Here is a 24,614-nt window from a genome sequence, read left to right on the forward strand (position 1 = left end):
ATATTCAACTTTTTTGAAGTCTAAATCTTTTCATGAAAATTTTCAACTTTTTTGAAGCCGAAATCTTTTCATGAAAATTAACAACTTTTTTGAAGCAGAAATCTTTTCATGAAAATTTTCAACTTTTTGAAGCCGAAATCTTTTCATGAAAATTTTCAACTTTTTTGAAGAAGAAACCTTTTCATGAAAATGGTCAACTTTTTTGAAGTCGAAATTTTTTCATGAAAATTTTCAACTTTTTGAAGCTGAAATCTTTTCATGAAAATTTACAACTTTTTTAAAGCAGAAATCTTTTCATGAAAATCTTAGACTTTTTTGAAGTCGAAATCTTTTCATGTAAATTTTCAACTTTTTTGAAGCAGAAATCTTTTCATTAAAATGTTCAACTTTTTTGAAGCCGAAATCTTTTCATGAAAATTTTCAACTTTTTTGAAGCCAAAATCCTGTCATGAAAATTTTCAACTTTTTTGAAGCAGAAATCTTTTCATGAAAATCTTCGACTTTTTTGAAGCCGAAATACTTGATGAAAATATTCAACTTTTTTGAAGTCTAAATCTTTTCATGAAAATTTTCAACTTTTTTGAAGCCGAAATCTTTTCATGAAAATTTTCAACTTTTTTGAAGCCAAAATCCTGTCATGAAAATTTTCAACTTTTTTGAAGCAGAAATCTTTTCATGAAAATCTTCGACTTTTTTGAAGTCGAAATACTTGATGAAAATATTAAACTTTTTTGAAGTCTAAATCTTTTCATGAAAATTTTCAACTTTTTTGAAGCCGAAATCTTTTCATGAAAGTTTTCAACCTTTTCGAAGCCGAAATACTTTCATGAAAATTTTCAACTTTTTTGAAGCCGAAATCTTTTCATGAAAATGTTCAACTTTTTTGAAGCCGAGATCTTTTCATGAAAATTTTCAACTTTTTGAAACCAAAATCTTTTCATGAAAATTTTCAACTTTTTTGAAGCAGAAATCTTTTCATGAAAATGTTCAACTTTTTTGAAGCCGAAATCTTTTCATGAAAATGTTTAACTTTTTTGAAGCCGAAATCTTTTCATGAAAATCTTAAACTTTTTTGAAGTCGAAATCTTTTCATGAAAATTTTCAACTTTTTTGAAGCCGAAATCTTTTCATGAAAATGGTCAACTTTTTTGAAGCCGAAATCTTTTCATGAAAATGGTCAACTTTTTTGAAGCCGAAATCTTTTCATGAAAATTTTCAACTTTTTGAAGCCGAAATCTTTTCATGAAAATTTTAAACTTTTTTGAAGCAGAAATCTTTTCATGAAAATGTTCAACTTTTTTGATGCCGAAATCTTTTCATGAAAATGTTTGACTTTTTTGAAGCCGAAATACTTCATGAAAATTTTCAACTTTTTTGAAACCTAAATCTTTTCATAAAAATTTTCAACTTTTTTGAAGCCGAAATCTTTTCATGAAAATTTTCAACTTTTTTGAAGCCGAAATATTTTCATGAAAATCTTAGACTTTTTTGAAGTCGAAATCTTTTCATGTAAATTTTCAACTTTTTTGAAGTCGAAATCTTTTCATGTAAATTTTCAACTTTTTTGAAGCAGAAATCTTTTCATGAAAATCTTAGACTTTTTTGAAGTCGAAATCTTTTCATGAAAAATTTTCAACTTTTTTGAAGCAGAAATCTTTTCATGAAAATGTTCAACTTTTTTGAAGCCGAAATCTTTTCATGAAAATGTTTAACTTTTTTGAAGCCGAAATCTTTTTTATGAAAATTTTCAACTTTTACAAACCAAAATCTTTTCATGAAAATTTTCTACTTTTTTGAAGCCGAATTCTTTTCATGAAAATGGTCAACTTTTTTGAAGCCGAAATCTTTTCATGAAAATTTTCAACTTTTTGAAGCCGAAATCTTTTCATGAAAATTTTCAACTTTTTGAAGCCGAAATCTTTTCATGAAAATTTTCAACTTTTTTGAAGCAGAAATCTTTTCATGAAAATCTTAGACTTTTTTGAAGTCGGAATCTTTTCATGTAAATTTTCAACTTTTTTGAAGCAGAAATCATTTCATGAAAATGTTCAACTTTTTTGAAGCCGAAATCTTTTCATGAAAATGTTCCATTTTTTTGAAGCCGAAATACTTCATAAAAATTTTCAACTTTTTTGAAGCCGAAATCTTTTCTTGAAAATGTTCAACTTTTTTGAAGCCGAAATCTTTTCATGAAAATGTTCCATTTTTTTGAAGCCGAAATACTTCATGAAAATTTTCAACTTTTTTGAAGTCGAAATCTTTTCATGAAAATGTTCAACTTTTTTGAAGCCGAAATCTTTTCTTGAAAATGTTCGACTTTTTTGAAGCCGAAATCTTTTCATGAAAATGTTCAACTTTTTTGAAGCCGAAATCTTTTCATGAAAATGGTCAACTTTTTTGAAGCCGAAATATTTTCATGAAAATCTTAGACTTTTTTGAAGTCGAAATCTTTTCATGAAAATCTTAGACTTTTTTGAAGTCGAAATCTTTTCATGTAAATTTTCAACTTTTTTGAAGTCGAAATCTTTTCATTTAAATTTTCAACTTTTTTGAGGCAGAAATCTTTTCATGAAAATGTTACATTTTTTTGAAGCCAAAATACTTCATGAAAATTTTCAACTTTTTTGAAGCCGAAATCTTTTCATGAAAATGTTTAACTTTTTTGAAGCCAAAATCTTTTTTATGAAAATTTTCAACTTATACAAACCAAAATCTTTTCATGAAAATTTTCTACTTTTTTGAAGCAGAAATCTTTTCATGAAAATGTTCAACTTTTTTGAAGCCGAAATCTTTTCATGAAAATTTTCAACTTTTTGAAACCAAAATCTTTTCATGTAAATTTTCAACTTTTTTGATGCAGAAATCTTTTCATGAAAATGGTCAACTTTTTTGAAGCCGAAATCTTTTCATGAAAATTTTCAACTTTTTTGAAGCCAAAATCCTGTCATGAAAATTTTCAACTTTTTTGAAGCAGAAATCTTTTCATGAAAATCTTCGACTTTTTTGAAGCCGAAATTCTTGATGAAAATATTCAACTTTTTTGAAGCAGAAATCATTTCATGAAAATGTTCAACTTTTTTGAAGCCGAAATCTTTTCATGAAAATGTTCAAGTTTTTTGAAGCCGAAATCTTTTCATGAAAATGTTCCATTTTTTTGAAGCCGAAATACTTCATAAAAATTTTCAACTTTTTTGAAGTCGAAATCTTTTCATGAAAATTTTCAACTTTTTGAAGCCGAAATCTTTTCATGAAAATCTTAAACTTTTTTGAAGTTGAAATCTTTTCATGAAAATTTTCAACTTTTTTGAAGCCGAAATCTTTTCATGAAAATGGTCAACTTTTTTGAAGCCGAAATCTTTTCATGAAAATTTTCAACTTTTTGAAGCCGAAATCTTTTCATGAAAATTTTCAACTTTTTGAAGCCGAAATCTTTTCATGAAAATTTTAAACTTTTTTGAAGCAGAAATCTTTTCATGAAAATGTTCAACTTTTTTGATGCCGAAATCTTTTCATGAAAATGTTAGACTTTTTTGAAGCCGAAATACTTCATGAAAATTTTCAACTTTTTTGAAATCTAAATCTTTTCATGAAAATTTTCAACTTTTTTGAAGCCGAAATCTTTTCATGAAAATGTTCAACTTTTTTGAAGCCGAGATCTTTTCATGAAAATTTTCAACTTTTTGAAACCGAAATCTTTTCATGAAAATTTTCAACTTTTTTGAAGCCGAAATCTTTTCATGAAAATGGTCAACTTTTTTGAAGCAGAAATCTTTTCATGAAAATCTTAGACTTTTTTGAAGTCGAAATCTTTTCATGTAAATTTTCAACTTTTTTGAAGCAGAAATCATTTCATGAAAATGTTCAACTTTTTTGAAGCCGAAATCTTTTCATGAAAATGTTCAAGTTTTTTGAAGCCGAAATCTTTTCATGAAAATGTTCCATTTTTTTGAAGCCGAAATACTTCATAAAAATGTTCAACTTTTTTGAAGTCGAAATCTTTTCATGAAAATTTTCAACTTTTTTGAAGCCGAAATCTTTTCATGAAAATGGTCAACTTTTTTGAAGCCGAAATCTTTTCATGAAAATTTTCAACTTTTTTGAAGCCGAAATCTTTTCATGAAAATGTTCAACTTTTTTGAAGCCGAGATCTTTTCATGAAAATTTTCAACTTTTTTAAACCGAAATCTTTTCATGAAAATTTTCAACTTTTTTGAAGCCGAAATCTTTTCATGAAAATTTAAAACTTTTTTGAAGCCGAAATCTTTTCATGAAAATTTAAAACTTTTTGAAGCCGAAATCTTTTCATGAAAATGGTCAACTTTTTTGAAGCAGAAATTTTTTCATGAAAAATCTTAGACTTTTTTGAAGTCGAAATCTTTTCATGTAAATTTTCAACTTTTTTGAAGCAGAAATCATTTCATGAAAATGTTCAACTTTTTTGAAGCCGAAATCTTTTCATGAAAATGTTCAAGTTTTTTGAAGCCGAAATCTTTTCATGAAAATGTTCCATTTTTTTGAAGCCGAAATACTTCATAAAAATTTTCAACTTTTTTGAAGCCGAAATCTTTTCATGAAAATGTTCAAGTTTTTTGAAGCCGAAATCTTTTCATGAAAATGTTCCATTTTTTTGAAGCCGAAATACTTCATGAAAATCTTAAACTTTTTTGAAGTCGAAATCTTTTCATGAAAATTTTCAACTTTTTTGAAGCCGAAATCTTTTCATGAAAATTTTCAACTTTTTTGAAGCCGAAATCTTTTCATGAAAATGGTCAACTTTTTTGAAGCCGAAATCTTTTCATGAAAATTTTAAACTTTTTTGAAGCAGAAATCTTTTCATGAAAATGTTCAACTTTTTTGATGCCGAAATCTTTTCATGAAAATGTTAGACTTTTTTGAAGCCGAAATACTTCATGAAAATTTTCAACTTTTTTGAAATCTAAATCTTTTCATGAAAATTTTCAACTTTTTTGAAGCCGAAATCTTTTCATGAAAATGTTCAACTTTTTTGAAGCCGAGATCTTTTCATGAAAATTTTCAACTTTTTGAAACCGAAATCTTTTCATGAAAATTTTCAACTTTTTTGAAGCCGAAATCTTTTCATGAAAATGGTCAACTTTTTTGAAGCAGAAATCTTTTCATGAAAATCTTAGACTTTTTTGAAGTCGAAATCTTTTCATGTAAATTTTCAACTTTTTTGAAGCCGAAATCTTTTCATGAAAATGTTCAAGTTTTTTGAAGCCGAAATCTTTTCATGAAAATGTTCCATTTTTTTGAAGCCGAAATACTTCATGAAAATCTTAAACTTTTTTGAAGTCGAAATCTTTTCATGAAAATTTTCAACTTTTTTGAAGCCGAAATCTTTTCATGAAAATTTTCAACTTTTTTGAAGCCGAAATCTTTTCATGAAAATGGTCAACTTTTTTGAAGCCGAAATCTTTTCATGAAAATTTTAAACTTTTTTGAAGCAGAAATCTTTTCATGAAAATGTTCAACTTTTTTGATGCCGAAATCTTTTCATGAAAATGTTAGACTTTTTTGAAGCCGAAATACTTCATGAAAATTTTCAACTTTTTTGAAATCTAAATCTTTTCATGAAAATTTTCAACTTTTTTGAAGCCGAAATCTTTTCATGAAAATGTTCAACTTTTTTGAAGCCGAGATCTTTTCATGAAAATTTTCAACTTTTTGAAACCGAAATCTTTTCATGAAAATTTTCAACTTTTTTGAAGCCGAAATCTTTTCATGAAAATGGTCAACTTTTTTGAAGCAGAAATCTTTTCATGAAAATCTTAGACTTTTTTGAAGTCGAAATCTTTTCATGTAAATTTTCAACTTTTTTGAAGCAGAAATCATTTCATGAAAATGTTCAACTTTTTAGAAGCCGAAATCTTTTCATGAAAATCTTCGACTTTTTTGAAGCCGAAATACTTCATAAAAATTTTCAACTTTTTTGAAGTCGAAATCTTTTCATAAAAATTTTCAACTTTTTTGAAGCCGAAATCTTTTCATGAAAATGGTCAACTTTTTTGAAGCCGAAATCTTTTCATGAAAATTTTCAACTTTTTTGATGCCGAAATCTTTTCATGAAAATGTTAGACTTTTTTGAAGCCGAAATACTTCATGAAAATTTTCAACTTTTTTGAAATCTAAATCTTTTCATGAAAATTTTCAACTTTTTTGAAGCCGAAATCTTTTCATGAAAATGTTCAACTTTTTTGAAGCCGAGATCTTTTCATGAAAATTTTCAACTTTTTGAAACCGAAATCTTTTCATGAAAATTTTCAACTTTTTTGAAGCCGAAATCTTTTCATGAAAATTTTCAACTTTTTGAAGCCGAAATCTTTTCATGAAAATGGTCAACTTTTTTGAAGCAGAAATTTTTTCATGAAAAATCTTAGACTTTTTTGAAGTCGAAATCTTTTCATGTAAATTTTCAACTTTTTTGAAGCAGAAATCATTTCATGAAAATGTTCAACTTTTTTGAAGCCGAAATCTTTTCATGAAAATGTTCAAGTTTTTTGAAGCCGAAATCTTTTCATGAAAATGTTCCATTTTTTTGAAGCCGAAATACTTCATAAAAATTTTCAACTTTTTTGAAGTCGAAATCTTTTCATGAAAATTTTCAACTTTTTTGAAGCCGAAATCTTTTCATGAAAATGGTCAACTTTTTTGAAGCCGAAATCTTTTCATGAAAATTTTCAACTTTTTTAAACCGAAATCTTTTCATGAAAATTTTCAACTTTTTTGAAGCCGAAATCTTTTCATGAAAATTTAAAACTTTTTTGAAGCCGAAATCTTTTCATGAAAATTTAAAACTTTTTGAAGCCGAAATCTTTTCATGAAAATGGTCAACTTTTTTGAAGCAGAAATTTTTTCATGAAAAATCTTAGACTTTTTTGAAGTCGAAATCTTTTCATGTAAATTTTCAACTTTTTTGAAGCAGAAATCATTTCATGAAAATGTTCAACTTTTTTGAAGCCGAAATCTTTTCATGAAAATGTTCAAGTTTTTTGAAGCCGAAATCTTTTCATGAAAATGTTCCATTTTTTTGAAGCCGAAATACTTCATAAAAATTTTCAACTTTTTTGAAGCCGAAATCTTTTCATGAAAATGTTCAAGTTTTTTGAAGCCGAAATCTTTTCATGAAAATGTTCCATTTTTTTGAAGCCGAAATACTTCATGAAAATCTTAAACTTTTTTGAAGTCGAAATCTTTTCATGAAAATTTTCAACTTTTTTGAAGCCGAAATCTTTTCATGAAAATTTTCAACTTTTTTGAAGCCGAAATCTTTTCATGAAAATGGTCAACTTTTTTGAAGCCGAAATCTTTTCATGAAAATTTTAAACTTTTTTGAAGCAGAAATCTTTTCATGAAAATGTTCAACTTTTTTGATGCCGAAATCTTTTCATGAAAATGTTAGACTTTTTTGAAGCCGAAATACTTCATGAAAATTTTCAACTTTTTTGAAATCTAAATCTTTTCATGAAAATTTTCAACTTTTTTGAAGCCGAAATCTTTTCATGAAAATGTTCAACTTTTTTGAAGCCGAGATCTTTTCATGAAAATTTTCAACTTTTTGAAACCGAAATCTTTTCATGAAAATTTTCAACTTTTTTGAAGCCGAAATCTTTTCATGAAAATGGTCAACTTTTTTGAAGCAGAAATCTTTTCATGAAAATCTTAGACTTTTTTGAAGTCGAAATCTTTTCATGTAAATTTTCAACTTTTTTGAAGCAGAAATCATTTCATGAAAATGTTCAACTTTTTAGAAGCCGAAATCTTTTCATGAAAATCTTCGACTTTTTTGAAGCCGAAATACTTCATAAAAATTTTCAACTTTTTTGAAGTCGAAATCTTTTCATGAAAATTTTCAACTTTTTTGAAGCCGAAATCTTTTCATGAAAATGGTCAACTTTTTTGAAGCCGAAATCTTTTCATGAAAATTTTCAACTTTTCTGATGCCGAAATCTTTTCATGAAAATGTTAGACTTTTTTGAAGCCGAAATACTTCATGAAAATTTTCAACTTTTTTGAAATATAAATCTTTTCATGAAAATTTTCAACTTTTTTGAAGCCGAAATCTTTTCATGAAAATGTTCAACTTTTTTGAAGCCGAGATCTTTTCATGAAAATTTTCAACTTTTTGAAACCGAAATCTTTTCATGAAAATTTTCAACTTTTTTGAAGCCGAAATCTTTTCATGAAAATGGTCAACTTTTTTGAAGCCGAAATCTTTTCATGAAAATTTTAAACTTTTTTGAAGCAGAAATCTTTTCATGAAAATGTTCAACTTTTTTGATGCCGAAATCTTTTCATGAAAATGTTAGACTTTTTTGAAGACGAAATACTTCATGAAAATTTTCAACTTTTTTGAAATCTAAATCTTTTCATGAAAATTTTCAACTTTTTTGAAGCCGAAATCTTTTCATGAAAATGTTCAACTTTTTTGAAGCCGAGATCTTTTCATGAAAATTTTCAACTTTTTGAAACCGAAATCTTTTCATGAAAATTTTCAACTTTTTTGAAGCCGAAATCTTTTCATGAAAATGGTCAACTTTTTTGAAGCAGAAATCTTTTCATGAAAATCTTAGACTTTTTTGAAGTCGAAATCTTTTCATGTAAATTTTCAACTTTTTTGAAGCCGAAATCTTTTCATGAAAATGTTCAAGTTTTTTGAAGCCGAAATCTTTTCATGAAAATGTTCCATTTTTTTGAAGCCGAAATACTTCATGAAAATCTTAAACTTTTTTGAAGTCGAAATCTTTTCATGAAAATTTTCAACTTTTTTGAAGCCGAAATCTTTTCATGAAAATTTTCAACTTTTTTGAAGCCGAAATCTTTTCATGAAAATGGTCAACTTTTTTGAAGCCGAAATCTTTTCATGAAAATTTTAAACTTTTTTGAAGCAGAAATCTTTTCATGAAAATGTTCAACTTTTTTGATGCCGAAATCTTTTCATGAAAATGTTAGACTTTTTTGAAGCCGAAATACTTCATGAAAATTTTCAACTTTTTTGAAATCTAAATCTTTTCATGAAAATTTTCAACTTTTTTGAAGCCGAAATCTTTTCATGAAAATGTTCAACTTTTTTGAAGCCGAGATCTTTTCATGAAAATTTTCAACTTTTTGAAACCGAAATCTTTTCATGAAAATTTTCAACTTTTTTGAAGCCGAAATCTTTTCATGAAAATGGTCAACTTTTTTGAAGCAGAAATCTTTTCATGAAAATCTTAGACTTTTTTGAAGTCGAAATCTTTTCATGTAAATTTTCAACTTTTTTGAAGCAGAAATCATTTCATGAAAATGTTCAACTTTTTAGAAGCCGAAATCTTTTCATGAAAATCTTCGACTTTTTTGAAGCCGAAATACTTCATAAAAATTTTCAACTTTTTTGAAGTCGAAATCTTTTCATAAAAATTTTCAACTTTTTTGAAGCCGAAATCTTTTCATGAAAATGGTCAACTTTTTTGAAGCCGAAATCTTTTCATGAAAATTTTCAACTTTTTTGATGCCGAAATCTTTTCATGAAAATGTTAGACTTTTTTGAAGCCGAAATACTTCATGAAAATTTTCAACTTTTTTGAAATCTAAATCTTTTCATGAAAATTTTCAACTTTTTTGAAGCCGAAATCTTTTCATGAAAATGTTCAACTTTTTTGAAGCCGAGATCTTTTCATGAAAATTTTCAACTTTTTGAAACCGAAATCTTTTCATGAAAATTTTCAACTTTTTTGAAGCCGAAATCTTTTCATGAAAATTTTCAACTTTTTGAAGCCGAAATCTTTTCATGAAAATGGTCAACTTTTTTGAAGCAGAAATTTTTTCATGAAAAATCTTAGACTTTTTTGAAGTCGAAATCTTTTCATGTAAATTTTCAACTTTTTTGAAGCAGAAATCATTTCATGAAAATGTTCAACTTTTTTGAAGCCGAAATCTTTTCATGAAAATGTTCAAGTTTTTTGAAGCCGAAATCTTTTCATGAAAATGTTCCATTTTTTTGAAGCCGAAATACTTCATAAAAATTTTCAACTTTTTTGAAGTCGAAATCTTTTCATGAAAATTTTCAACTTTTTTGAAGCCGAAATCTTTTCATGAAAATGGTCAACTTTTTTGAAGCCGAAATCTTTTCATGAAAATTTAAAACTTTTTTGAAACCGAAATCTTTTCATGTAAATTTTCAACTTTTTTGAAGCCGAAATCTTTTCATGAAAATGGTCAACTTTTTTGAAGCCGAAATCTTTTCATGAAAATTTTAAACTTTTTTGAAGCAGAAATCTTTTCATGAAAATGTTCAACTTTTTTGATGCCGAAATCTTTTCATGAAAATGTTAGACTTTTTTGAAGCCGAAATACTTCATGAAAATTTTCAACTTTTTTGAAATCTAAATCTTTTCATGAAAATTTTCAACTTTTTTGAAGCCGAAATCTTTTCATGAAAATGTTCAACTTTTTTGAAGCCGAGATCTTTTCATGAAAATTTTCAACTTTTTGAAACCGAAATCTTTTCATGAAAATGTTCCATTTTTTTGAAGCCGAAATACTTCATAAAAATTTTCAACTTTTTTGAAGTCGAAATCTTTTCATGAAAATTTTCAACTTTTTTGAAGCCGAAATCTTTTCATGAAAATGGTCAACTTTTTTGAAGCCGAAATCTTTTCATGAAAATTTAAAACTTTTTTGAAACCGAAATCTTTTCATGTAAATTTTCAACTTTTTTGAAGCCGAAATCTTTTCATGAAAATGGTCAACTTTTTTGAAGCCGAAATCTTTTCATGAAAATTTTAAACTTTTTTGAAGCAGAAATCTTTTCATGAAAATGTTCAACTTTTTTGATGCCGAAATCTTTTCATGAAAATGTTAGACTTTTTTGAAGCCGAAATACTTCATGAAAATTTTCAACTTTTTTGAAATCTAAATCTTTTCATGAAAATTTTCAACTTTTTTGAAGCCGAAATCTTTTCATGAAAATGTTCAACTTTTTTGAAGCCGAGATCTTTTCATGAAAATTTTCAACTTTTTGAAACCGAAATCTTTTCATGAAAATTTTCAACTTTTTTGAAGCCGAAATCTTTTCATGAAAATGGTCAACTTTTTTGAAGCAGAAATCTTTTCATGAAAATCTTAGACTTTTTTGAAGTCGAAATCTTTTCATGTAAATTTTCAACTTTTTTGAAGCCGAAATCTTTTCATGAAAATGTTCAAGTTTTTTGAAGCCGAAATCTTTTCATGAAAATGTTCCATTTTTTTGAAGCCGAAATACTTCATGAAAATCTTAAACTTTTTTGAAGCCGAGATCTTTTCATGAAAATTTTCAACTTTTTGAATCCGAAATCTTTTCATGAAAATGGTCAACTTTTTTGAAGCAGAAATCTTTTCATGAAAATGTTAGACTTTTTTGAAGTCGAAATCTTTTCATGAAAATGTTCAACTTTTTTGAAGCCGAAATCTTTTCATGAAAATGTTCAAGTTTTTTGAAGCCGAAATCTTTTCATGAAAATGTTCCATTTTTTTGAAGCCGAAATACTTCATAAAAATTTTCAACTTTTTTGAAGCCGAAATCTTTTCATGAAAATTTTCAACTTTTTGAAGCCGAAATCTTTTCATGAAAATTTTCAACTTTTTGAAGCCGAAATCTTTTCATGAAAATTTTCAACTTTTTGAAGCCGAAATCTTTTCATGAAAATTTTCAACTTTTTTGAAGCAGAAATCTTTTCATGAAAATCTTAGACTTTTTTGAAGTCGAAATCTTTTCATGTAAATTTTCAACTTTTTTGAAGACGAAATCTTTTCATGAAAATGTTCAAGTTTTTTGAAGCCGAAATCTTTTCATGAAAATGTTCCATTTTTTTGAAGCCGAAATACTTCATGAAAATCTTAAACTTTTTTGAAGTCGAAATCTTTTCATGAAAATTTTCAACTTTTTTGAAGCCGAAATCTTTTCATGAAAATTGTCAACTTTTTTGAAGCCGAAATCTTTTCATGAAAATTTTCAACTTTTTGAAGCCGAAATCTTTTCATGAAAATTTTCAACTTTTTTGAAGCCGAAATCTTTTCATGAAAATGGTCAACTTTTTTGAAGCCGAAATCTTTTCATGAAAATTTTAAACTTTTTTGAAGCAGAAATCTTTTCATGAAAATGTTCAACTTTTTTGATGCCGAAATCTTTTCATGAAAATGTTAGACTTTTTTGAAGCCGAAATACTTCATGAAAATTTTCAACTTTTTTGAAATCTAAATCTTTTCATGAAAATTTTCAACTTTTTTGAAGCCGAAATCTTTTCATGAAAATGTTCAACTTTTTTGAAACCGAGATCTTTTCATGAAAATTTTCAACTTTTTGAAACCGAAATCTTTTCATGAAAATTTTCAACTTTTTTGAAGCCGAAATCTTTTCATGAAAATGGTCAACTTTTTTGAAGCAGAAATCTTTTCATGAAAATCTTAGACTTTTTTGAAGTCGAAATCTTTTCATGTAAATTTTCAACTTTTTTGAAGCAGAAATCATTTCATGAAAATGTTCAACTTTTTAGAAGCCGAAATCTTTTCATGAAAATCTTTGACTTTTTTGAAGCCGAAATACTTCATAAAAATTTTCAACTTTTTTGAAGTCGAAATCTTTTCATGAAAATTTTCAACTTTTTTGAAGCCGAAATCTTTTCATGAAAATGGTCAACTTTTTTGAAGCCGAAATCTTTTCATGAAAATTTTCAACTTTTTTGAAGCCGAAATCTTTTCATGAAAATGTTCAACTTTTTAGAAGCCGAGATCTTTTCATGAAAATTTTCAACTTTTTGAAACCGAAATCTTTTCATGAAAATTTCCAACTTTTTTGAAGCCGAAATCTTTTTATGAAAATTTAAAACTTTTTTGAAGCCGAAATCTTTTCATGAAAATTTAAAACTTTTTGAAGCCGAAATCTTTTCATGAAAATTTTCAACTTTTTTGAAGCAGAAATCTTTTCATGAAAATGTTCAACTTTTTTGAAGCCGAAATCTTTTCATGAAAATGTTCAACTTTTTTGAAGTCGAAATCTTTTCATGAAAATGTTCAACTTTTTTGAAGCCGAGATCTTTTCATGAAAATTTTCAACTTTTTTGAAGCCGAAATACTTTATGAAAATTTTCAACTTTTTTGAAGTCGAAATCTTTTCATGTAAATTTTCAACTTTTTTGAAGCCGAGATCTTTTCATGAAAATTTTCAACTTTTTGAAACCGAAATCTTTTCATGAAAATTTTCCAATTTTTTGCAGCCGAAATACTTCATGTAAATTTTCAACTTTTTTGAAGCCGAAATCTTTTCATGAAAATGTTCCATTTTTTTGCAGCCGAAATACTTCATGAAAATTTTCAACTTTTTTGAAGCCGAAATCTTTTCATGAAAATTTTAGACTTTTTTGAAGCCGAAATACTTCATGAAAATTTTCAACTTTTTTGAAGCCGAAATCTTTTCATGAAAATGGTCAACTTTTTTGAAGCCGAAATCTTTTCATGAAAATTTTAGACTTTTTTGAAGCCGAAATACTTCATGAAAATTTTCAACTTTTTTGAAGCCGAAATCTTTTCATGAAAATGGTCAACTTTTTTGAAGCCGAAATCTTTTCATGAAAATTTTCAACTTTTTTGAAACCGAAATCTTTTCATGTAAATTTTCAACTTTTTTGAAGCCGAATTCTTTTCATGAAAATGGTCAACTTTTTTGAAGTCGAAATCTTTTCATGAAAATTTTAAACTTTTTTGAAGCAGAAATCTTTTCATGAAAATGTTCAACTTTTTTGATGCCGAAATCTTTTCATGAAAATGTTAGACTTTTTTGAAGCCGAAATACTTCATGATAATTTTCAACTTTTTTGAAATCTAAATCTTTTCATGAAAATTTTCAACTTTTTTGAAGCCGAAATCTTTTCATGAAAATGTTCAACTTTTTTGAAGCCGAGATCTTTTCATGAAAATTTTCAACTTTTTGAATCCGAAATCTTTTCATGAAAATGGTCAACTTTTTTGAAGCAGAAATCTTTTCATGAAAATCTTAGACTTTTTTGAAGTCGAAATCTTTTCATGTAAATTTTCAACTTTTTTGAAGCAGACATCATTTCATGAAAATGTTCAACTTTTTTGAAGCCGAAATCTTTTCATGAAAATGTTCAAGTTTTTTGAAGCCGAAATCTTTTCATGAAAATGTTCCATTTTTTTGAAGCCGAAATACTTCATAAAAATTTTCAACTTTTTTGAAGCCGAAATCTTTTCATGAAAATTTTCAACTTTTTGAAGCCGAAATCTTTTCATGAAAATTTTCAACTTTTTGAAGCCGAAATCTTTTCATGAAAATTTTCAACTTTTTTGAAGCAGAAATCTTTTCATGAAAATCTTAGACTTTTTTGAAGTCGAAATCTTTTCATGTAAATTTTCAACTTTTTTGAAGCCGAAATCTTTTCATGAAAATGTTCAAGTTTTTTGAAGCCGAAATCTTTTCATGAAAATGTTCCATTTTTTTGAAGCCGAAATACTTCATGAAAATCTTAAACTTTTTTGAAGTCGAAATCTTTTCATGAAAATTTTCAACTTTTTTGAAGCCGAAATCTTTTCATGAAAATTTTCAACTTTTTGAAGCCGAAATCTTTTCATGAAAATTTTCAACTTTTTTGAAGCCGAAATCTTTTCATGAAAATGGTCAACTTTTTTGAAGTCGAAATCTTTTCATGAAAATTTTAAACTTTTTTGAAGCAGAAATCTTTTCATGAAAATGTTCAACTTTTTTGATGCCGAAATCTTTTCATGAAAATGTTCAACTTTTTTGAAGCCGAGATCTTTTCATGAAAATTTTCAACTTTTTGAAACCGAAATCTTTTCATGAAAATTTTCAACTTTTTTGAAGCCGAAATCTTTTCATGAAAATGGTCAACTTTTTTGAAGCCGAAATCTTTTCATGAAAATTTTAAACTTTTTTGAAGCAGAAATCTTTTCATGAAAATGTTCAACTTTTTTGATGCCGAAATCTTTTCATGAAAATGTTAGACTTTTTTGAAGCCGAAATACTTCATGAAAATTTTCAACTTTTTTGAAATCTAAATCTTTTCATGAAAATTTTCAACTTTTTTGAAGCCGAAATCTTTTCATGAAAATGTTCAACTTTTTTGAAGCCGAGATCTTTTCATGAAAATTTTCAACTTTTTGAAACCGAAATCTTTTCATGTAAATTTTCAACTTTTTTGAAGCCGAAATCTTTTCATGAAAATGTTCAAGTTTTTTGAAGCCGAAATCTTTTCATGAAAATGTTCCATTTTTTTGAAGCCGAAATACTTCATGAAAATCTTAAACTTTTTTGAAGTCGAAATCTTTTCATGAAAATTTTCAACTTTTTTGAAGCCGAAATCTTTTCATGAAAATTTTCAACTTTTTTGAAGCCGAAATCTTTTCATGAAAATGGTCAACTTTTTTGAAGCCGAAATCTTTTCATGAAAATTTTAAACTTTTTTGAAGCAGAAATCTTTTCATGAAAATTTTCAACTTTTTTGAAGCCGAAATCTTTTCATGAAAATGGTCAACTTTTTTGAAGCCGAAATCTTTTCATGAAAATTTTAAACTTTTTTGAAGCAGAAATCTTTTCATGAAAATGTTCAACTTTTTTGATGCCGAAATCTTTTCATGAAAATGTTCAACTTTTTTGAAGCCGAAATCTTTTCATGAAAATGTTCAACTTTTTTGAAGCCGAGATCTTTTCATGAAAATTTTCAACTTTTTGAAACCGAAATCTTTTCATGAAAATTTTCAACTTTTTTGAAGCCGAAATCTTTTCATGAAAATGGTCAACTTTTTTGAAGCAGAAATCTTTTCATGAAAATCTTAGACTTTTTTGAAGTCGAAATCTTTTCATGTAAATTTTCAACTTTTTTGAAGCAGAAATCATTTCATGAAAATGTTCAACTTTTTAGAAGCCGAAATCTTTTCATGAAAATCTTCGACTTTTTTGAAGCCGAAATACTTCATAAAAATTTTCAACTTTTTTGAAGTCGAAATCTTTTCATGAAAATTTTCAACTTTTTTGAAGCCGAAATCTTTTCATGAAAATGGTCAACTTTTTTGAAGCCGAAATCTTTTCATGAAAATTTTCAACTTTTTTGATGCCGAAATCTTTTCATGAAAATGTTAGACTTTTTTGAAGCCGAAATACTTCATGAAAATTTTCAACTTTTTTGAAATCTAAATCTTTTCATGAAAATTTTCAACTTTTTTGAAGCCGAAATCTTTTCATGAAAATGTTCAACTTTTTTGAAGCCGAGATCTTTTCATGAAAATTTTCAACTTTTTGAAACCGAAATCTTTTCATGAAAATTTTCAACTTTTTTGAAGCCGAAATCTTTTCATGAAAATTTTCAACTTTTTGAAGCCGAAATCTTTTCATGAAAATGGTCAACTTTTTTGAAGCAGAAATTTTTTCATGAAAAATCTTAGACTTTTTTGAAGTCGAAATCTTTTCATGTAAATTTTCAACTTTTTTGAAGCAGAAATCATTTCATGAAAATGTTCAACTTTTTTGAAGCCGAAATCTTTTCATGAAAATGTTCAAGTTTTTTGAAGCCGAAATCTTTTCATGAAAATGTTCCATTTTTTTGAAGCCGAAATACTTCATAAAAATGTTCAACTTTTTTGAAGCCGAGATCTTTTCATGAAAATTTTCAACTTTTTGAAACCGAAATCTTTTCATGAAAATTTTCAACTTTTTTGAAGCCGAAATCTTTTCATGAAAATGGTCAACTTTTTTGAAGCAGAAATCTTTTCATGAAAATCTTAGACTTTTTTGAAGTCGAAATCTTTTCATGTAAATTTTCAACTTTTTTGAAGCCGAAATCTTTTCATGAAAATGTTCAAGTTTTTTGAAGCCGAAATCTTTTCATGAAAATGTTCCATTTTTTTGAAGCCGAAATACTTCATGAAAATCTTAAACTTTTTTGAAGCCGAGATCTTTTCATGAAAATTTTCAACTTTTTGAATCCGAAATCTTTTCATGAAAATGGTCAACTTTTTTGAAGCAGAAATCTTTTCATGAAAATCTTAGACTTTTTTGAAGTCGAAATCTTTTCATGTAAATTTTCAACTTTTTTGAAGCAGACATCATTTCATGAAAATGTTCAACTTTTTTGAAGCCGAAATCTTTTCATGAAAATGTTCAAGTTTTTTGAAGCCGAAATCTTTTCATGAAAATGTTCCATTTTTTTGAAGCCGAAATACTTCATAAAAATTTTCAACTTTTTTGAAGCCGAAATCTTTTCATGAAAATTTTCAACTTTTTGAAGCCGAAATCTTTTCATGAAAATTTTCAACTTTTTGAAGCCGAAATCTTTTCATGAAAATTTTCAACTTTTTGAAGCCGAAATCTTTTCATGAAAATTTTCAACTTTTTTGAAGCAGAAATCTTTTCATGAAAATCTTAGACTTTTTTGAAGTCGAAATCTTTTCATGTAAATTTTCAACTTTTTTGAAGCCGAAATCTTTTCATGAAAATGTTCCATTTTTTTGAAGCCGAAATACTTCATGAAAATCTTAAACTTTTTTGAAGTCGAAATCTTTTCATGAAAATTTTCAACTTTTTTGAAGCCGAAATCTTTTCATGAAAATTGTCAACTTTTTTGAAGCCGAAATCTTTTCATGAAAATTTTCAACTTTTTGAAGCCGAAATCTTTTCATGAAAATTTTCAACTTTTTTGAAGCCGAAATCTTTTCATGAAAATGGTCAACTTTTTTGAAGCCGAAATCTTTTCATGAAAATTTTAAACTTTTTTGAAGCAGAAATCTTTTCATGAAAATGTTCAACTTTTTTGATGCCGAAATCTTTTCATGAAAATGTTAGACTTTTTTGAAGCCGAAATACTTCATGAAAATTTTCAACTTTTTTGAAATCTAAATCTTTTCATGAAAATTTTCAACTTTTTTGAAGCCGAAATCTTTTCATGAAAATGTTCAACTTTTTTGAAGCCGAGATCTTTTCATGAAAATTTTCAACTTTTTGAAACCGAAATCTTTTCATGAAAATTTTCAACTTTTTTGAAGCCGAAATCTTTTCATGAAAATGGTCAACTTTTTTGAAGCAGAAATCTTTTCATGAAAATCTTAGACTTTTTTGAAGTCGAAATCTTTTCATGTAAATTTTCAACTTTTTGAAGCCGAAATCTTTTCATGAAAATTTAAAACTTTTTTGAAGCCGAAATCTTTTCATGAAAATTTAAAACTTTTTGAAGCCGAAATCTTTTCATGAAAATTTTCAACTTTTTTGAAGCAGAAATCTTTTCATGAAAATGTTCAACTTTTTTGAAGCCGAAATCTTTTCATGAAAATGTTCAACTTTTTTGAAGCCGAAATCTTTTCATGAAAATGTTCAACTTTTTTGAAGCCGAGATCTTTTCATGAAAATTTTCAACTTTTTTGAAGCCGAAATACTTTATGAAAATTTTCAACTTTTTTGAAGTCGAAATCTTTTCATGTAAATTTTCAACTTTTTTGAAGCCGAGATCTTTTCATGAAAATTTTCAACTTTTTGAAACCGAAATCTTTTCATGAAAATGTTCCATTTTTTTGCAGCCGAAATACTTCATGTAAATTTTCAACTTTTTTGAAGCCGAAATCTTTTCATGAAAATGTTCCATTTTTTTGCAGCCGAAATACTTCATGAAAATTTTCAACTTTTTTGATGCCGAAATCTTTTCATGAAAATTTTAGACTTTTTTGAAGCCGAAATACTTCATGAAAATTTTCAACTTTTTTGAAGCCGAAATCTTTTCATGAAAATGGTCAACTTTTTTGAAGCCGAAATCTTTTCATGAAAATTTTAGACTTTTTTGAAGCCGAAATACTTCATGAAAATTTTCAACTTTTTTGAAGCCGAAATCTTTTCATGAAAATGGTCAACTTTTTTGAAGCCGAAATCTTTTCATGAAAATTTTCAACTTTTTTGAAACCGAAATCTTTTCATGTAAATTTTCAACTTTTTTGAAGCCGAATTCTTTTCATGAAAATGGTCAACTTTTTTGAAGTCGAAATCTTTTCATGAAAATTTTAAACTTTTTTGAAGCCGAAATCTTTTCATGAAAATGTTCAACTTTTTTGATGCCGAAATCTTTTCATGAAAATGTTAGACTTTTTTGAAGCCGAAATACTTCATGAAAATTTTCAACTTTTTTGAAGCCGAGATCTTTTCATGAAAATTTTCAACTTTTTGAATCCGAAATCTTTTCATGAAAATGGTCAACTTTTTTGAAGCAGAAATCTTTTCATGAAAATCTTAGACTTTTTTGAAGTCGAAATCTTTTCATGTAAATTTTCAACTTTTTTGAAGCAGACATCATTTCATGAAAATGTTCAACTTTTTTGAAGCCGAAATCTTTTCATGAAAATGTTCAAGTTTTTTGAAGCCGAAATCTTTTCATGAAAATGTTCCATTTTTTTGAAGCCGAAATACTTCATAAAAATTTTCAACTTTTTTGAAGCCGAAATCTTTTCATGAAAATTTTCAACTTTTTGAAGCCGAAATCTTTTCATGAAAATTTTCAACTTTTTGAAGCCGAAATCTTTTCATGAAAATTTTCAACTTTTTTGAAGCAGAAATCTTTTCATGAAAATCTTAGACTTTTTTGAAGTCGAAATCTTTTCATGTAAATTTTCAACTTTTTTGAAGCCGAAATCTTTTCATGAAAATGTTCAAGTTTTTTGAAGCCGAAATCTTTTCATGAAAATGTTCCATTTTTTTGAAGCCGAAATACTTCATGAAAATCTTAAACTTTTTTGAAGTCGAAATCTTTTCATGAAAATTTTCAACTTTTTTGAAGCCGAAATCTTTTCATGAAAATTGTCAACTTTTTTGAAGCAGAAATCTTTTCATGAAAATTTTCAACTTTTTGAAGCCGAAATCTTTTCATGAAAATTTTCAACTTTTTTGAAGCCGAAATCTTTTCATGAAAATGGTCAACTTTTTTGAAGCCGAAATCTTTTCATGAAAATTTTAAACTTTTTTGAAGCAGAAATCTTTTCATGAAAATGTTCAACTTTTTTGATGCCGAAATCTTTTCATGAAAATGTTAGACTTTTTTGAAGCCGAAATACTTCATGAAAATTTTCAACTTTTTTGAAATCTAAATCTTTTCATGAAAATTTTCAACTTTTTTGAAGCCGAAATCTTTTCATGAAAATGTTCAACTTTTTTGAAGCCGAGATCTTTTCATGAAAATTTTCAACTTTTTGAAACCGAAATCTTTTCATGAAAATATCCAACTTTTTTGAAGCCGAAATCTTTTCATGAAAATGGTCAACTTTTTTGAAGCAGAAATCTTTTCATGAAAATCTTAGACTTTTTTGAAGTCGAAATCTTTTCATGTAAATTTTCAACTTTTTTGAAGCAGAAATCATTTCATGAAAATGTTCAACTTTTTAGAAGCCGAAATCTATTCATGAAAATCTTCGACTTTTTTGAAGCCGAAATACTTCATAAAAATTTTCAACTTTTTTGAAGTCGAAATCTTTTCATGAAAATTTTCAACTTTTTTGAAGCCGAAATCTTTTCATGAAAATGGTCAACTTTTTTGAAGCCGAAATCTTTTCATGAAAATTTTCAACTTTTTTGAAGCCGAAATCTTTTCATGAAAATGTTCAACTTTTTAGAAGCCGAGATCTTTTCATGAAAATTTTCAACTTTTTGAAAGCGAAATCTTTTCATGAAAATTTCCAACTTTTTTGAAGCCGAAATCTTTTCATGAAAATTTAAAACTTTTTTGAAGCCGAAATCTTTTCATGAAAATTTAAAACTTTTTGAAGCCGAAATCTTTTCATGAAAATTTTCAACTTTTTTGAAGCAGAAATCTTTTCATGAAAATGTTCAACTTTTTTGAAGCCGAGATCTTTTCTTGAAAATTTTCAACTTTTTTGAAGCCGAAATACTTTATGAAAATTTTCAACTTTTTTGAAGTCGAAATCTTTTCATGTAAATTTTCAACTTTTTTGAAGCCGAGATCTTTTCATGAAAATTTTCAACTTTTTGAAACCGAAATCTTTTCATGAAAATGTTCCATTTTTTTGCAGCCGAAATACTTCATGAAAATTTTCAACTTTTTTGAAGCCGAAATCTTTTCATGAAAATTTTAGACTTTTTTGAAGCCGAAATACTTCATGAAAATTTTCAACTTTTTTGAAGCCAAAATCTTTTCATGAAAATCTTCGACTTTTTTGAAGTCGAAATAGTTCATGAAAGTTTTCAACCTTTTTGAAGCTGAAATCTTTTCATGAAAATTTTCAACTTTTTGAAACCAAAATCTTTTCATGAAAATTTTAGACTTTTTTGAAGCCGAAATACTTCATGAAAATTTTCAACTTTTTTGAAGCCGAAATCTTTTCATGAAAATGGTCAACTTTTTTGAAGCCGAAATCTTTTGATGAAAATTTTCAACTTTTTTGAAACCGAAATCTTTTCATGTAAATTTTCAACTTTTTTGAAGCCGAATTCTTTTCATGAAAATGGTCAACTTTTTTGAAGTCGAAATCTTTTCATGAAAATTTTAAACTTTTTTGAAGCCGAAATCTTTTCATGAAAATGTTCCATTTTTTTGAAGCCGAAATACTTCATAAAAATTTTCAACTTTTTTGAAGCCGAAATCTTTTCATGAAAATTTTCAACTTTTTGAAGCCGAAATCTTTTCATGAAAATTTTCAACTTTTTGAAGCCGAAATCTTTTCATGAAAATTTTCAACTTTTTTGAAGCAGAAATCTTTTCATGAAAATCTTAGACTTTTTTGAAGTCGAAATCTTTTCATGTAAATTTTCAACTTTTTTGAAGCCGAAATCTTTTCATGAAAATGTTCAAGTTTTTTGAAGCCGAAATCTTTTCATGAAAATGTTCCATTTTTTTGAAGCCGAAATACTTCATGAAAATCTTAAACTTTTTTGAAGTCGAAATCTTTTCATGAAAATTTTCAACTTTTTTGAAGCCGAAATCTTTTCATGAAAATTGTCAACTTTTTTGAAGCCGAAATCTTTTCATGAAAATTTTCAACTTTTTGAAGCCGAAATCTTTTCATGAAAATTTTCAACTTTTTTGAAGCCGAAATCTTTTCATGAAAATGGTCAACTTTTTTGAAGCCGAAATCTTTTCATGAAAATTTTAAACTTTTTTGAAGCAGAAATCTTTTCATGAAAATGTTCAACTTTTTTGATGCCGAAATCTTTTCATGAAAATGTTAGACTTTTTTGAAGCCGAAATACTTCATGAAAATTTTCAACTTTTTTGAAATCTAAATCTTTTCATGAAAATTTTCAACTTTTTTGAAGCCGAAATCTTTTCATGAAAATGTTCAACTTTTTTGAAGCCGAGATCTTTTCATGAAAATTTTTAACTTTTTGAAACCGAAATCTTTTCATGAAAATTTTCAACTTTTTTGAAGCCGAAATCTTTTCATGAAAATGGTCAACTTTTTTGAAGCAGAAATCTTTTCATGAAAATCTTAGACTTTTTTGAAGTCGAAATCTTTTCATGTAAATTTTCAACTTTTTTGAAGCAGAAATCATTTCATGAAAATGTTCAACTTTTTAGAAGCCGAAATCTTTTCATGAAAATCTTCGACTTTTTTGAAGCCGAAATACTTCATAAAAATTTTCAACTTTTTTGAAGTCGAAATCTTTTCATGAAAATTTTCAACTTTTTTGAAGCCGAAATCTTTTCATGAAAATGGTCAACTTTTTTGAAGCCGAAATCTTTTCATGAAAATTTTCAACTTTTTTGAAGCCGAAATCTTTTCATGAAAATGTTCAACTTTTTAGAAGCCGAGATCTTTTCATGAAAATTTTCAACTTTTTGAAACCGAAATCTTTTCATGAAAATTTCCAACTTTTTTGAAGCCGAAATCTTTTCATGAAAATTTAAAACTTTTTTGAAGCCGAAATCTTTTCATGAAAATTTAAAACTTTTTGAAGCCGAAATCTTTTCATGAAAATTTTCAACTTTTTTGAAGCAGAAATCTTTTCATGAAAATGTTCAACTTTTTTGAAGCCGAAATCTTTTCATGAAAATGTTCAACTTTTTTGAAGCCGAAATCTTTTCATGAAAATGTTCAACTTTTTTGAAGCCGAGATCTTTTCTTGAAAATTTTCAACTTTTTTGAAGCCGAAATACTTTATGAAAATTTTCAACTTTTTTGAAGTCGAAATCTTTTCATGTAAATTTTCAACTTTTTTGAAGCCGAGATCTTTTCATGAAAATTTTCAACTTTTTGAAACCGAAATCTTTTCATGAAAATGTTCCATTTTTTTGCAGCCGAAATACTTCATGTAAATTTTCAACTTTTTTGAAGCCGAAATCTTTTCATGAAAATGTTCCATTTTTTTGCAGCCGAAATACTTCATGAAAATTTTCAACTTTTTTGAAGCCGAAATCTTTTCATGAAAATTTTAGACTTTTTTGAAGCCGAAATACTTCATGAAAATTTTCAACTTTTTTGAAGCCAAAATCTTTTCATGAAAATCTTCGACTTTTTTGAAGTCGAAATAGTTCATGAAAGTTTTCAACCTTTTTGAAGCTGAAATCTTTTCATGAAAATTTTCAACTTTTTGATACCAAAATCTTTTCATGAAAATTTTCAACTTTTTTGAAGCCGAAATCTTTTCATGAAAATGTTCAACTTTTTGAAACCGAAATCTTTTCATGAAAATTTTCAACTTTTTGAAGCCGAAATCTTTTCATGAAAATCTTAAACTTTTTTGAAGTCGAAATCTTTTCATGAAAATTTTCAACTTTTTTGAAGCCGAAATCTTTTCATGAAAATGGTCAACTTTTTGGAAGCCGAAATCTTTTCATGAAAATTTTCAACTTATTGAAGCCGAAATATTTTCATGAAAATTTTCAACTTTTTTGAAGCAGAAATCTTTTCATGAAAATTTTCAACTTTTTGAAGCCGAAATCTTTTCATGAAAATTTTAAACTTTTTTGAAGCAGAAATCTTTTCATGAAAATGTTCAACTTTTTTGAAGCCGAATTCTTTTCATGAAAATGGTCAACTTTTTTGAAGCCGAAATCTTTTCATGAAAATTTTCAACTTTTTGAAGCTGAAATCTTTTCATGAAAATTTTCAACTTTTTGAAGCCGAAATCTTTTCATGAAAATTTTCAACTTTTTTGAAGCCGAAATCTTTTCATGAAAATCTTAGACTTTTTTGAAGTCGAAATCTTTTCATGTAAATTTTCAACTTTTTTGAAGCAGAAATCATTTAATGAAAATGTTCAACTTTTTTGAAGCCGAAATCTTTTCATGAAAATGTTCAAGTTTTTTGAAGCCGAAATCTTTTCATGAAAATGTTCCATTTTTTTGAAGCCGAAATACTTCATAAAAATTTTCAACTTTTTTGAAGCCGAAATCTTTTCATGAAAATGTTCAACTTTTTGAAACCAAAATCTTTTCATGAAAATTTTCAACTTTTTTGAAGCCGAAATCTTTTCATGAAAATGTTAAACTTTTTTGAAGCCGAGATCTTTTCATGAAAATTTTTAACTTTTTGAAACCGAAATCTGTTCATGAAAATTTTCAACTTTTTGAAGCCGAAATCTTTTCATGAAAATGTTCAACTTTTTTGAAGCCGAAATCTTT

The sequence above is a fragment of the Labrus bergylta genome, chromosome 21 (genome assembly GCF_963930695.1).
Source record: "Labrus bergylta chromosome 21, fLabBer1.1, whole genome shotgun sequence".
Taxonomy (NCBI): domain Eukaryota; kingdom Metazoa; phylum Chordata; class Actinopteri; order Labriformes; family Labridae; genus Labrus; species Labrus bergylta.